The sequence below is a fragment of the Pararge aegeria genome, chromosome 25 (assembly GCF_905163445.1).
Source record: "Pararge aegeria chromosome 25, ilParAegt1.1, whole genome shotgun sequence".
Taxonomy (NCBI): Eukaryota; Metazoa; Arthropoda; class Insecta; order Lepidoptera; family Nymphalidae; genus Pararge; species Pararge aegeria.
This window is the reverse complement of record NC_053204.1, coordinates 8489291-8504497: the sequence shown is the minus strand read 5'-3', so window position 1 is coordinate 8504497 and position 15207 is coordinate 8489291.

Below are 15207 nucleotides of genomic sequence, written 5' to 3'. Positions count from 1 at the left end.
GTAATAAAAATGATATAAACAATTACAGACCTATCTCACTCTTACCAGCTCTTAGTAAGATATTTGAAAAAATTATATTAAATCAACTCTTATATCATTTTAATGTTAATAACTTACTACACCCTGAGCAGTATGGCTTCACTAAAGGTCGTAGCACAACGGACGCAGGCGCTAAACTTATAAAACATGTTTATGATGCCTGGGAATGTTCACAGAACGCCATGGGTGTTTTTGTTGATCTATCTAAAGCTTTCGATTGTGTTGATCATAAAACCTTGCTTCTTAAGCTAAGCCACTATGGTATCCAAAACATTGCACTAAATTTGGTTGCCTCTTATCTCAGCAATAGAACCCAAAGAGTTTGCATAAATGATGCAAAGTCTCAGGGTTCAAATACCTCAATGGGTGTCCCACAAGGCTCGATTTTGGGTCCTTTTCTATTTTTAGTGTATATAAATGATCTACCGTACCATGTCAGTGGAACATGCGACATTGTATTGTTTGCAGATGATACATCTCTAATTTTTAAGACTGATAGGAGTAAAGATAACTCTGACGAAGTAAACCGTGTTATGTCGCATGTGTCGCACTGGTTTACAGTTAACAACTTACTTTTAAATGCAAAAAAAACAAAGTGTGTCGAATTTATCTTACCAAATGTAAAGAAAATTGATAAAAATATAATGATAAATGGTGAATCACTAAAAATAGAGACTTCCACAGTTTTTCTGGGCGTGACCTTGGATAATAAGCTACTGTGGGGTGCCCATATTGATTCACTAGCGGGTAAACTAAGCTCGGCTGCCTACGCAGTCAGAAAAATTAGACAGATTACTGACGTTGAAATAGCTAGGCTAGTTTATTTTGCGTTCTTTCATAGTGTTATGTCCTATGGAATCTTGTTATGGGGTAAAGCAGCTGATATCGAAACTATATTTATATTGCAGAAAAGAGCTGTACGGTCAATATATAAACTTAAATCACGCGAATCCCTCCGTGAGAAGTTTAAAGAAATAGGCATACTTACTGTAGCTTCACAATATATTTATAACAATATAGTATTTGTAAGACAACATATTAGTCTTTATAAACAAAAAGTGGACATAAACAGTCGACTTACAAGAAATGGTCATAAATTAGTGTCATCTGCATATCGTCTGCGTAAGGTACAGGGATCATTTGTGGGATTGAGTATACGCTTTTATAATATGATTCCTAAGGTGATTTTGGACCTGCCAATGCACAAGTTTAAAGAATTTGTTAAAACACATTTATTAGAGCGAGGTTACTATACAATTGATGAATTTTTTAATGATAAGGTTGCTTGGAAGCATCCGGCTCCGCTTTCAGCTCTCACAAGATAGAAAAATGAATGTTAAAATACAAAATGTAAATTGTTGATGTTGGAAAAGAGCACCTGCTGAGTTTCTTGCCGGCTTCTTCTCGGTAGAATCTGCCTTCCGAACCGGTGGTAGAATCACTACAAACAGACAGACTTGACGTTTCAAAAGTGCTTATATTAGGCCTACTTGAAATAAATGAATTTTGAATTTTGAATTTGAATTTTAAGGTTATATTTACCACAATATTTTGTACAACGTAAGTTGTTGAAATTCTCAATAATTAACTACTTTAGTCGATAATGACATTAAATTTTTTAACTCGGCATACTTCAATTCATCTACGATTGCTACATTCATACCATACCCTGTGCATCCACCAGCGCCATTGTGGAGGATTTTTGAACTGTTATTTAGCGCATACACTGGACACTTTTTCAACTTTTCTCCCATATAAGATGACTCTCCTTACCTCTACCCTCCATACGCGCAACGTAACACTTATATAATTTCGTTAAAATTATTCAACACTCCCTTTCTAGACATGTCTAGTGATTACCTACTGATTACCGGTAATAGTTCACATAAATCTAGCAGTATATGCAAATAAATATAATTTAATTATAACAAATTAAAAAGTAAATAAATAAAATTTATATTACTGTCTGTGAATTCGAAATAATTGGACGGTTTTATTATTTAAAATCCCGCAACTCCGTTATTTATAAGCTACGGTAATTCTTAGATCCCGTGATTATGTCATATTTTTTTATTTTATTTCATTCAGTCGATGAGTCAATCGTATTTCCTTTTTCGGGTCGCTTTTTTCCACTTAGTAATACACGATATCTCAGGAATTATTAAACTTACAAACATGAAGTTAGGGAGGTACAATAAAAGCGAAATTATACGTTTTCCTTGTGTACAGACAAAACCGCGGGCAGAATACTACTCACTCACTGACTCATTGACTGACTGATCGGGGAATTTCTGGCAAGATTTTTTTCTGTTATACGTCGTGAATAAAAAAACGGAAAGTCAGCTACGCAGTAAATTCTTACTTCGCAGCAAACTTAGTCAGATGATACATCAATTTCCTAATGGTAAACTATTCAGGGCAAATATGAAATGGTAACATCCTCTTATGTTGATGTCGGTAAAAAACCAGGTAATTTTAATGACGCTCGCTCGCGCATTGATGTAACTATGCCGTTTGGTATAGACGATGGCTTTTTAATGAAAGTAGGTAGAGGATTGTCGAGTACCGGTAGCTATAATAGTATGAGTGGAGCGATTTATTAGAGTTTTTTTTTACAATCGTGTCAATTCTTTCGTGAATATATATCTAAACTAAATTAAATTGACAAACCTAATACAAGCGCTATCCTTTTGCATATATAATATTAGATATAGATCTGTGCAGCAGAATTGGCAGCATTATGGACTCTTATTTGAGATATGTTGCTTTTGAAGAAGAACACTCAATATAGTCTACTTTATAGATGTGTTTAAAATTTTGGGTGATTGAAGCTCCAAAAGCAAAAAATACGTAGGTACATTATTCGCGCTGAATAAAGGCGGGAGGCCTAGTGCATGGCGGACGCGGTTATTTCAGATTTTTGTTTGAATTAATGGTGAACTCGTTTTGGAGAGGATTTTTGTTGTTTGTATTGTGCATGTTGCTATGTTGGTGTCGTTATCATAGTGGTTGGCTGTTTGTATGGGTGAGTTCTTTTAAATATTATAAAAGTTCAAAATTTACGTTTAAATATTTTGAAGAACTTACCTATATAGGCGGTTAGCTGCTGTGGGAATGGTGCTGGTACTGCAGTATAGACAGCACCAGTCCGTTTCGGATCGGGTTTGCGGTAGATTTGAGCAAGTGTTTGGGGGACACGCGTCCGCCATGTGCGAAGTTGCCCGCCCTTTTCGTCAGTCAATTTCTCCTGATAATTTATATTTTATGTTTCCCTAACTTCTATTAAACATATATACACCTGCCATAGGCTAATCTGTGTAAAGCCAGAAGAAAAAAAAACCGCTATATTATTTATAGTGAAAGTAAATATCTTAAGGGCGTGTAAAGTTCATATTTAAGTATGTTTTAGTATATATTAGTTTATTATTTTTTTATATTTATTATTATTAGTATTTTATGTGTGTAATCTTGATTAGTAGTAATCAAGATTACACACATAAAATACACACGTAAGTATTAGTGTAATTGTTCGTAAGTATGTATATAATAATAATACACCCCACCAATCGGTTTCCCTTGGTTTTCCTAATCCTAAGGTTGCCTGGAAGAGATCGCTACTAAGCGATAAGGCCGCCCTTTGTATCCTACTTTTTAAGTTTATTTTTGTTGTGTCCATTGTTTTTTTTTTAATATTTGTGGTTTACAAATAAAGTGTATAAATAAATAAATAAAGTTCGCGATGGGTCAGCGTGGTTGACTGTGGCCTTAACCCTTATCATTAAGAGAGATCTGAGCCCTACGTTTTTTTTTGACTACTACTAGCAGTCCGCTTTATACCGGTGAATCCGCAGTACACAGCTAGTGAATGCTATAATCGCAAGCTATGTGTATCCAGTCTTACCCACACACGCTGTTGTTACGTCACACGTCATTGCGTAACCAGATAAGATGGATGTTAGTATTGACTGTTTTTGCATGTAATTGAGAACGTTTTAAATAAATACTTTTATCTCTTCACTAGCTACACATTAGACCACTGCTTCGCATGTTTAGAACTACAGTTTTACTTCTTTTAAAACTTTTTTTTATCGCCCGAGATTTTCTTAGACGAATGTCTGTCAAGCACTTCAAAATGTTGGAATGAACTTATAAATTCCCAAACAACGTGTTATATTGACGAAAATATGAAAATGTAGATAAATTTACCGAGTAAGTGTCGTTAACTACTAAACTTTTCAGAGACAGTAAACATCAGTTGTTTTAAGGGTGAAGGAAACAATTGTGTGGAAAACTGCACGCCTGAATGTCCTCTATAAAGTTCACAAAGGTATAGTAAAAGCTATAGTAACTCTTTTACTAACTCTTTTAATTGTGTCAGACTCTGGAATTCCCTGCCTGCTGACATACGTCAGGGTCAATCCCTAAATTTATTCAAGAAGCGTTTGGAAAACCATTTCTTATCTATGTAATATGATAGTATGTAGTATATTGCTTAAATATGTATATACTTATATATATTATGTATAATATGTGTGTAGTATTAGAATTTATGAGTAAGTAGTTTATTATAATTATTTTGTATATACTCGAATTGCTGTATCAACCCGTTTCAACCCTTCGTTTTTTCTAACGTCAAAGGTTGTCTGGAAGAGATCGCTTTAGTGATAAGACCGCCTTTGCACGCTCTATTTTATTTTTAAAGTTTCTTCTGTATTTGTGTTAAATTTGTATAAAATGTGTGTGTGCAATAAAGACTTCAAACAAACAAACAAAGGTGTGGTTGCATGAAGTCAACGAATCCGCACTTGGCTAGCGTGGTGGACTTCGACCAAAATCCTTGTCATTCTGAGAGGAGACTTGTGTTCTGTACTGGGTCGGTAATGAGTTGACAAGACAACATATTAGTCTTTATAAACAAAAAGTGTACATAAACAGTCGACTTACAAGAAATGGTCATAAATTAGTGTCATCTGCATATCGTCTGCGTAAGGTACAGGGATCATTTGTGGGATTGAGTATACGCTTTTATAATATGATTCCTAAGGTGATTTTGGACCTGCCAATGCACAAGTTTAAAGAATTTGTTAAAACACATTTATTACAGCGAGGTTACTATACAATTGATGAATTTTTTAATGACAAGGTTGCTTGGAAGCATCCGGCTCCGCTTTCAGCTCTCACAAGATAGAAAAATGAATGTTAAAATGCAAAATGTAAATTGTTGATGTTGGAAAAGAGCAACTGCTGAGTTTCTTGCCGGCTTCTTCTCGGTAGAATCTGCCTTCCGAACCGGTGGTAGAATCACTACAAACAGACAGACTTGACGTTTCAAAAGTGCTTATATTAGGCCTACTTGAAATAAATGAATTTTGAATTTTTGAATTTTTGAATTTTGATATTGAAATGTCTGTAACACACAGCTCTTAGCCTATACTGAGACCGACATCCTAGGTTTAGAATTTATTTTGACATCTTCTATCTATTTATTTGTTTATTTATTTAGGAAGCCAACGTTATATACAATGTCTTAAAATTATTATAAACACAACAGTAATATTCTGAATTTTACATTGCATACACCACTTACAGGCTAACTCTGCATGCATCATGAAATATAGACGTTCTTCAATATACAGAACCTAAAATTAAAGAGATAAATTTAAAAAAAAAATATAAAAGATACTACAAACTAAAATAAAAATAAAAATAAAAGAGGATTACGTAACAAACAGATTTTTTTAATTTTGCACAATTGTAGGCTGAGACAATTCTATTTATCGGGGCGGACCTGCCTACATTAGTTTTCGTGAATAAACTATCTATCTACCTAGAGCACAAAATATCCTGGAGGGTCGAAGTGCATCCGCTGAAGCGGGCCTTACTACAAGATCTATCTATCTATCTATCTATCTATATAAAAAAAGAGAAAGTGTGTGGGTATGTTCCGTATAGGCTCCGAAACGGCTGGACCGATTTCAATGAAACTTACGGGGAATCTCCAGATTGACCTGGCGAGTAATCCTGTAAAGTTTGGTGACGATCGGAGCACTCCTATTTTTGAACTCCTATTTTGAATACAGTTTTTATTTACTATGATGATATTCTATTGTTGGGTGTACATGGGTGTAGATAATGATCTTCACCCGCTCGAGAAGAGAATAGAAGAGAATGAATACGGAGAGAAATAAATGATTTAATATATTATGAGACTTAAATAAAAAATTTAATGATGTAAGTGTATTGTTTATATAAAATAAATCTAGCCCGGCGAAGCGGGCTGGGTACGCTAATAAAATATAAATAACAAAGTGCTCAATAAAGTTTGCTTCACCCTAGACCGGTTTTATAGATAAAATTAATTAGAAAATTTTCTATTTCCGTTTTGATACACATAATTTACTTGAATGAAATTTCTAACACAGATATTCTATTTACAAGTCCTGCCCTAGTTTAATTAGCACATTACAAATTATGTATATACTAGCTGTTGCCCGCGACTTCGTCCGCTTTTGTTTTTGTTTTTCGAAAGACATGTGCCTCATAAATGTGGCAGCACTGTATGTATTTAGGATAGCTAAGCCTGGTCACACTGGCCACAGAACTTTATCGTTTTGTATCGGTATTGGTTCTTGTTATCGTATTCGTTTTCAAAACCAAAACCTGTTTTCGTTTTGGTTTTGGTTCTCGTTATTTTTTCTTTTTCGTTATTGTTTAATTTTCATACTTCTTATCGGTTCGGGTTTTGGTTTTCGTATTCGTATTAGTATTAGAAGTAATATTCGTATTCTTATTTGCATTAGTATTCGAATTCGTATTCGTTACCGTCATTATGTTCATATCCGTTATGTATTTGTATTCGTTATATTTATCGTTATCCCTATGAGACTGAATACGAACGAAACGAAACGAAATTTTGATTTTCGTATTCTAAATTCGATATTTTGCTAATGGATTTTACTCAGTAACTACGCTACTAAAAATACCTCGTATTATGAATTAAATATAACGAAATATTTCGGATACATTGAAATGGCGTTCCAACGCGTACATTCTTAGGCTCTTTTTGGGAATAGATACGTTTTTTTTTAGTTCTATAAAAACGATATCGTCTAGTACCTAACAGTGTTAACTAAATCAAGGAAATGCTTGGTCCGTTGAACGAAGTATATCCTTTTACGAAATTAATTAATTCACTTATTTACTGCGTTAGAAAGATATTTAGTTTGTAATTTTTACTCTAATTATTATTAACACTTTATTGTATACCTAGTGTTATAATTGTATGTTTTAATTTAATTTGTGTTAATTGCAATCAAAGGTTTGTAATATTTGCACGCCAGCTAATGGCAATACACAGGTTAGCCCACTACAATCTTAGACTGCGTCTACACTTACCACCAGGTGAGATTGCTGTCAAAGGCTCACTCGTTTGGGCCTTCTTTTTTTTAAAAATAACACTTATAAAAAAGAAGGCCCAAACAATTTTGATATACTTTTTTGGAGCGGTGATAGCTTAGTGGGGAGGACTTTTTGTTTTTGAATTTGATGAAAATCGTTCCACCACAAAATGGCGGATTATACTAACATTTCCAAGTTATGTGCGTTTCTCTCAATAAAAATATCACTTGCTTTAACGGTAAAGGAAAACTTCATGAGGAATCATGCATGCCTGAGAGTTCCTCTTAATGTTCCCAAAGGCGTGTCGAGTCCACCAATGACGCAATGGGCCAGCGTGGAGGACTACGCCCTAAAACCCTTCTCATTTCCGTGTCCTGTACTGGGCCGGTAATGGGCTGATATGAAGATGATAATTGTTAAATAAAAGTCGGTAGGACCTATTAAATAATACATCGGTATATTATTAATAGAATAGATGAAGCAAAGTCTGGAGAGGTCTATTCGGCTCAAGATGGCGGAGAAGACCAGCATTCCCTCTCGACCCAAAAGACCGCCCTCTCTTTTAACTTTACAGATGACGCGACGCTTAGTTTTCACACAAGACAAGTTGCCAAAGTGGCCAGCATCGCTTGTCGCACACAGAACGCGGCGAAACCACTTCCACAAAAACGATGCCGCGAACCAATGCGATGCGTAAGCGATAAAATAATTGCGTTGCGTCACAACGCATCGTACGAGAAAATTATGGCTATTGGTTTAGTTTATCAATAAGGCTATAAAGATTTAAATACTTCCTTCCGAGCCTCCGTTTACTTCCTTCTACGGAATTAGAATTTGTTCCTGAATTAATGAAATGAGATAATCGAAATCTTAATCGGTTATAGTGGAGTGCGTTATACGACATACGAGTACGCGCCGCAAGTTTGCAGTTTGCACGGTGCGCCAGAGCATCGAAAATTTGCACGATGCGTTGTGCGACATCGTAGAACTTTGCGATCCGACGACACATTGTAGTGTTGTGGGTTCGCCCTAACACATAATTTTAAATTACTGTATATTAATCTACCGCCATCTTTAGGTATGGCGACTTATTTTGAAGAACTGCACTATGACGTTCGGAAGAATCTTTTAGATCCAAAAAATGACTATTTCTATTGAAATTAAATGCTTGTTGATAAAAGTTGCAAATTATATTTAGAGTAATTATTTACCGCGAAAACGCTCAATGGGTGTCATGGCCGTACGTTGTGACGTCATCAGCAAAATAGAGCTTTAGAAAGTCCTTGTTCAATAGCCAGAGATTATATAATTTTGGTATTGATAAACATAATAACAAAAAACTTAGCAACTAATAGTTCGAAATCACAAAATACTTGACACACGCAGAGATTTTCGAAGTTCAAGCGCTACTAAACTATATTTATATAGAAGTGACGTCATAATTTTGAATTCGGCGTTTCGCCTGTCATTCTACATTTATAGAATAGGCATGATGACATTCGCCTTTTGTTACAAAACGCACATGACAGGCGAATGTCATCATGCCTATTCTATAAATGTAGAGACCTGTGCCCACTGCTGGGACACAAATGGGCTCTGAAGGCATATAAAGTCTATCATGCTCTGATAAATACGTGCATAATTGATTGTGCTTATACCAGACGCATAACATTTTTGCTTCTATCTCTACATGTTAAGTAATTTCCTGTCTCTAGACTCTACCATGTTGTGTTTGGAAAGCAATACATCAAAACTGACGCGGATTATTATTTTTATTAATAAGTTATATTCCCACAGCAAGTATGTGTGATAAGTACTTATTTATAATAAATTAATTTGAAATTATTTTTGGACGGCCGATTGACGCAGTGTTCGATTGCCACAACTCGAAAACTTTCAGTCTCTGAGTCTTTATACGTAGGTATATTACAAGTATTTATGTATATCATTCAATAAAATATTCATCATAGTACCCACAACAAGCTAAGCTTACTTTGGGGCTAGATGGAGATGTGTGTATTGTCGTAGTACCTATATTTATTTATAACTAGCTGTTGCCCGCGACTTCGTCTGCGTTTGTTTTGTAAAAAAAAATAAAGTATTCAGTAGCGCTAAGCCTTAAATGAGGGGTTTGCTGCTGTCCACTGAGAAGTTCTGTCCTCTATCTCCAACCACATGGACTAAATTAAACACATATTATAACCTCTATAGTACAAAATAATTATTTAAATCAGTTATAATTTGTCGGAGTTATGGTGTAAAATCGTCAAACACTCATCCCCTCTCCCAAAGGAACCGAGCTTAATGTCGGGATAAAAAGTATCCTATATTACTTCTAACACTTCCAAGAATATGTGTACAAAGTTTCATGAGGATCGGTTAAGTAGTTTTTGCGTGAAAGCGTAACAAACAAACTTACATTGACTTTTATAATATTAGTAGGGATACTTTAACACTTCATTGTCAAAAAAGTTTTAGCGACATCTCTGGCGCAGCGGTGAGCTCTATGGTGTTTGTGAGGGGTCTCGGGTTCGACCCCTGGTATAGACAATTTGGGAATTTTATAATTTCTGAACTTTCTTTGGTCTGGTCTGGTGGGAGGCTTTGGCCGTGGCTGGTTACCACCATAAAGACAAAGAAGTGCCGCTAAGCGATTTAACCATACAAACCGATTAGGGGCATGACTACCATACTCCTTAACAGGTTAACCCGCTACCATCTTAGACTGCATCATCACTTACCAGAGATTGCAGTCAAGGGCTAACTTGTAGTAGAATTAAAAAAAAAACGACTGCTGGAGATAGGTCTTTTGTAGGGAGTTCCAAACGCCACGGTGTTGTGCCGCTTGGGTCCAGCGGCTCCCTACGACTCGCTTGATGTCGTCCATTTACTTCGTCGGGGGTCTGCTGCGTTTACCGATGCGAGGTCCCCATTCCAACACCTTGGGACCCCAACGTCCATCGGTTCTCCGAGCTATGTGCCCCGCCTATTGCCAATTCAGCTTCGCGACTCGTTGATCTATGTCAGTAACTCTGGTTCTTCGACGGTTCATCTACTCATTCCTAATTTTTCTCAAATTGAGTACAGTGGTTAACATGTTCACGAGGTCCTGGGTTCGAATCTTAAGAATTGCTAGGTATTGCGTATATTCAGTACCAGCTCGGATCTAGGAAATTGGCGATGTCAACCCCCGTGCCTCGAAGAGCCAATAAAGCCGGTCGGTCCCGTTTATTATCACTAAACAGTAATGAAAGCCCACCAACCTGCATTGGTGTAGCATGGTGGGTTAGAGGCGAGGCCTGTGCCCAGCAGTGGGACGCTAATAGGCTGCGGATGAATTATGGATGGATGGCTAGACTCAGCAGTTGGGCTTAATAACATTTTTGAGTTTAAAGCGTGTGAAACCGCGTGCCCTGGCTATAGTAGTCTAGTTTCCGATTTCTCCATGCAAATGCAAAAGTGTCACAATGTTTCCAGAGCCTTAACACGTATCCGAGAAAATCCCTTTCATTAAGAAACCGGTCAAGCGCGAGCCTTAATATTTTAATGAGAATTCTCACACGACATTTAAAATATAGAAACGATGATTTTATCAAACGAAGACCAAAGAATTGATGGGTGGATTTTATAAAAAAGAAGGAAAGAAGATATGGAAAGGGTTGAAGTGGAAAAGTTGAAAGAGAAGCTAGAGAGTGAAAAAAATGACATGTTGTGGTGACCCCACTTAGCGTGGGTTGAGGCAAGAAGGAGTAGACCAACATTTCTGGTATGAATGAATGAAGACACTTTTATTTCATCATCATCATATCAACCCATTGCCGGTAAAAAAAAAACAACGGATTTAAAACCTCAGGTTTGAAGTCGCATAACATTTATTTGATTACCAGCTCAACGGTCATATTAATCAATTAATTGCTCCTGTAAGAATGCATGTACGATGTCTGAAGAATTCTTATTTAAATTTTAAAAGTTAACTTCATCGAAGTTGATAGAGTAGAACTGTATGGTCATATAACCTATTAACAGCCCACTACAGGGTACGGTTCTCCTCCCGCAATGAGAAGGGGTTAAGGCCGTAGTCAGTGGCGTGCACTTCATACATGCACAAAAGCACTGCATACCCTAAAAAATTTGTATTACTCATAAAGGGGAAGGATTTTTCCATTTTATGCCATTTTCCTTCTTTATGCATACCCTGGTCAAAAACCCTGTGCACGCTACTGGCCGTAGTAAACCAAGCTGACCCAGGATTGGTGGACTCTAAAAACCTTTGAGGACATTATGGAGAGCTCTCAGGCATACAGGTTTCCTCACGATGTTTTCCTTCACCGTTGAAACAAGTTTAAAACGCACATAACTTAGAAAAGTTAGAGATGCGCGCTGAGATTCGAACTCTGCCCCCTGAACGTGAAGTCGAAGTCCTACACACTGTGCTCAAAAGCTCTAATAATACTAATGCATGCACCTAAATTATATTTCAATTGATATAGATTTGAAAGCGTCATGTTATATATAAAGTCAAAGTCAAAGTCAAAAATATTTTTGTTTAAGTAGGCCCATAGTTGGCACTTTTGATGCGTACATAAGAATTACACGGTAGTGAGATGATGGCGATAACCACATTCGTAAACTTAAAACTAAAGCTACGAGGGTTCGAAACGCGTCCTGGTCTAAGAAGAAGCCCACAACAAACTTAGCAGGGTGTTTTTTTTTGTTATCACCATCTCACAATGTCATTAAAATTATTAGAAGTTCAACCTGGTTAGAGCAATAATTCACACCCAAGCTTTTTCATCGATTACCTAGTCCTTTATACTATAATAGGATAAAGAGACAGGTTTTTTTTTAAATATCACATGAGCAAAATACTATCATTATTCTGCATTTATTTAATTTGTCCATAAAACACGTAATTTGGGTCGGAAGGTTTGAAGTTTATTTCACGGGTCCCCAATTATAAAGGTTCTAGCTAGACAGTTGATACCTAAAGCTCTCTCTGGTATATAGCATTAGTAGGGAAGGGAACATATCTGATACACTTAGTTCGCGTGGACACGTTGTTTAGAAAGGTCGCTTACTCGGCCACTCGGTGAAAGACAATAGCTACGATCGACTCTTGAAGTGGTGGAAATAAATAGTTATTTGTGGTTTTTTTTCTTACTACAGTGAGTAATTATTTATTTATTAAATTTTGCTTGAACATGGTACAAAAAAAAATTTGATGTTATGCGTAATTCATGATCTTCATATTCAGCCAAAATTGGCGTGCAAAAATCATTAACATTATTTTAACATTTTTTTTAGTAATTTTTTTTCGTGGTATGTTTTTGGTGTTGTTATACCCACCAACTAGCATGGAACTAGCATGGCGGGTTAAAGCTACTAATCCTGTGTTATGAGGCTGATGATTTACTTACTAATATCAAATGGGCATAATAACATGTCAGGATATTTCATATTTAACTGGTTATTTTTAAAAATACTACTAACATACCTAAATAATAATTAAATAAATTATCAAACGTGTATTACATATAGTTCATTGCAACTTTTTACTTCAGTTCAGTTAAATGTTATAGTGTATATAAGCTTTTATAATAAAAATGCTATAAGTATAGTAATATAATACGGTCTAACATTTGAAAAAAAATAAATAAATAAAGTATCCAAACAAACTAATTGGAATAAACAGAACTAATAATCAGTCAGGATCAAGGAAATTATATCGATACGACACCAGTTGTTGAGTATTCCCGATTCCTGTGTGAATATGTGCACTGTATTTTATTTATGTGGTCCTAACCCAATATTTCTAACAATTGTCTTTATATATCTTATAATGGAAATAATCTCCTAATTACTTAACTTTTTTACACTATATACCTACTATATAGTTTAAAACCTTCAAAAAGATATAATTCTTTATATCAAAATTCTTTCATATCAACACATTTGGTTTTTATTCTATTTTATTTTACATAAAAATAATGGAAGTGTCAATTTAAGTTAGAAAAAAAGGTCATTGGCTAACACAAAACTATTTTTTTGCAAATCGGGTGGCCAGTTCCTGAGTTTGCAAACAAACGAACATTTGTGTTTTATTATATTAAGTAAAGATAGCAACTTAACCTGGATAGCAGCTTCATTTTTGTGCCTTTTGGAGTAGAGACTTTGGGACCGTGGGGTCCGGAGGCAAGAGCCCTTTTCAAAGAATTATCGAAAAGGGTTATCGAGTCTACCGGTGATCCTAGAGCGGGCAGTTACCTTGGCCAACGAATTAGTTTGGCCATCCAAAGGGGCAATGCTGCCAGCATCTTAGGAACTGTGCCTCGCTGCGGTGGTTTGAGGACGTCTTAGATTTTATTTACTTTTAAATAGTTTATTTTAGTAAAGATTATTTAATTATTATAGTGTAACATTGTAATAGGCTAATTCATTATAATAATTTTTAATTAGGTTAATAATCGATCATCGATAAATTACCGGCCCACTCCAGAGCTTGGGTCTTCTTTCAGAATGAGAAGGGTTTAGGCCGTATTCCACCACGCACATCACTGAGAACATTCAAAGTCAAAAGTCAAAGTCAAAAATATCTTTATTCTATTCAAGTAGGGGCCCATAGGTGGCACTTGTGATGCGTACATAAGAATTACACGGTAGTGAGATGATGGCGATAACCACATTCGTAAACTTAAAACTAAAGCTACGAGGGTTCCAAACGCGTCCTGGTCTAAGAAGAAGCCCACAACAAACTTAGCCGGGTGTTTTTTTTTGTTATCACCATCTCACAATGTCATTTTAAATTATTAGAAGAGCAACCTGGTTAGAGCAATAATTTACACCCAAGCTTTTTTATCGTTTACGTAGTCCTTTATACTATAATAGGACTTTTCTATAAGCTTACGTTTAATACAAACTTTGAACTTTTTAAGAGACATCTTCAAGATGTCAATTGGTAGTTTATTGTAGAATTGTATGCAATTTTCTTTAAACGAATTATGGATTTTATGTAACTTAGTATATTGCACTGTAAGTTTATTCTTACTTCTAATGTTTAAATTATTGCAGTCAAATTTTTTTCTTAAATTTAGAAATGTTTTTATGAACGTACATCATTCTGTAAAACTCTCAGGCATGCAAGTTTCCTCACGATGTTTTCATTCACCTTTTTTTAACGGTGAACTTGCTTTTACGAGTGATATTTAAATTGCTTAAATAAAATTAAAACGCAAATAACTCGGAAAATTCAGTGATCACTCCGGGGACTCGAACTCGGTCTCTACAAATGGAAAACCGAAGCCTTACCCACTAGGGTACCACCGCTTCAAACTAAGAAAATTATCTTCAAAAATTACTTAACGTCCGCATTGGAATCGCATTGGAATGGTTTAGATTTGACAGAGATAATTCTTGAATAGCATTGCCAACAATGTTTTCAACGACCTCGCTAGCGCAGTCGCGAGCTCTGGTCTTCTAAGTGGAAGTCGTGGGTTCGATTCTCGGCATGGAAATTTTGGGAGTTTTAGTTCCTTTGCCTTCGGCCGTGGCTATTAACCACCCTACCGACAAAAGATGTGTCGCTAAGCGATTTAGTGTTCCGGTGCGATGCCTCGATGAACAGGTTAGCTCGCTACCATCTTAGACTGCATCACCGCTTACCACCAGGTGAGATTGCAAGGGCTAACTTGTAGTAAAAAAAAAAAAAAAATTAGAATGAATAATACACATATCACTTATAATATATAGACAAACAACCAGCCACTGACAAAC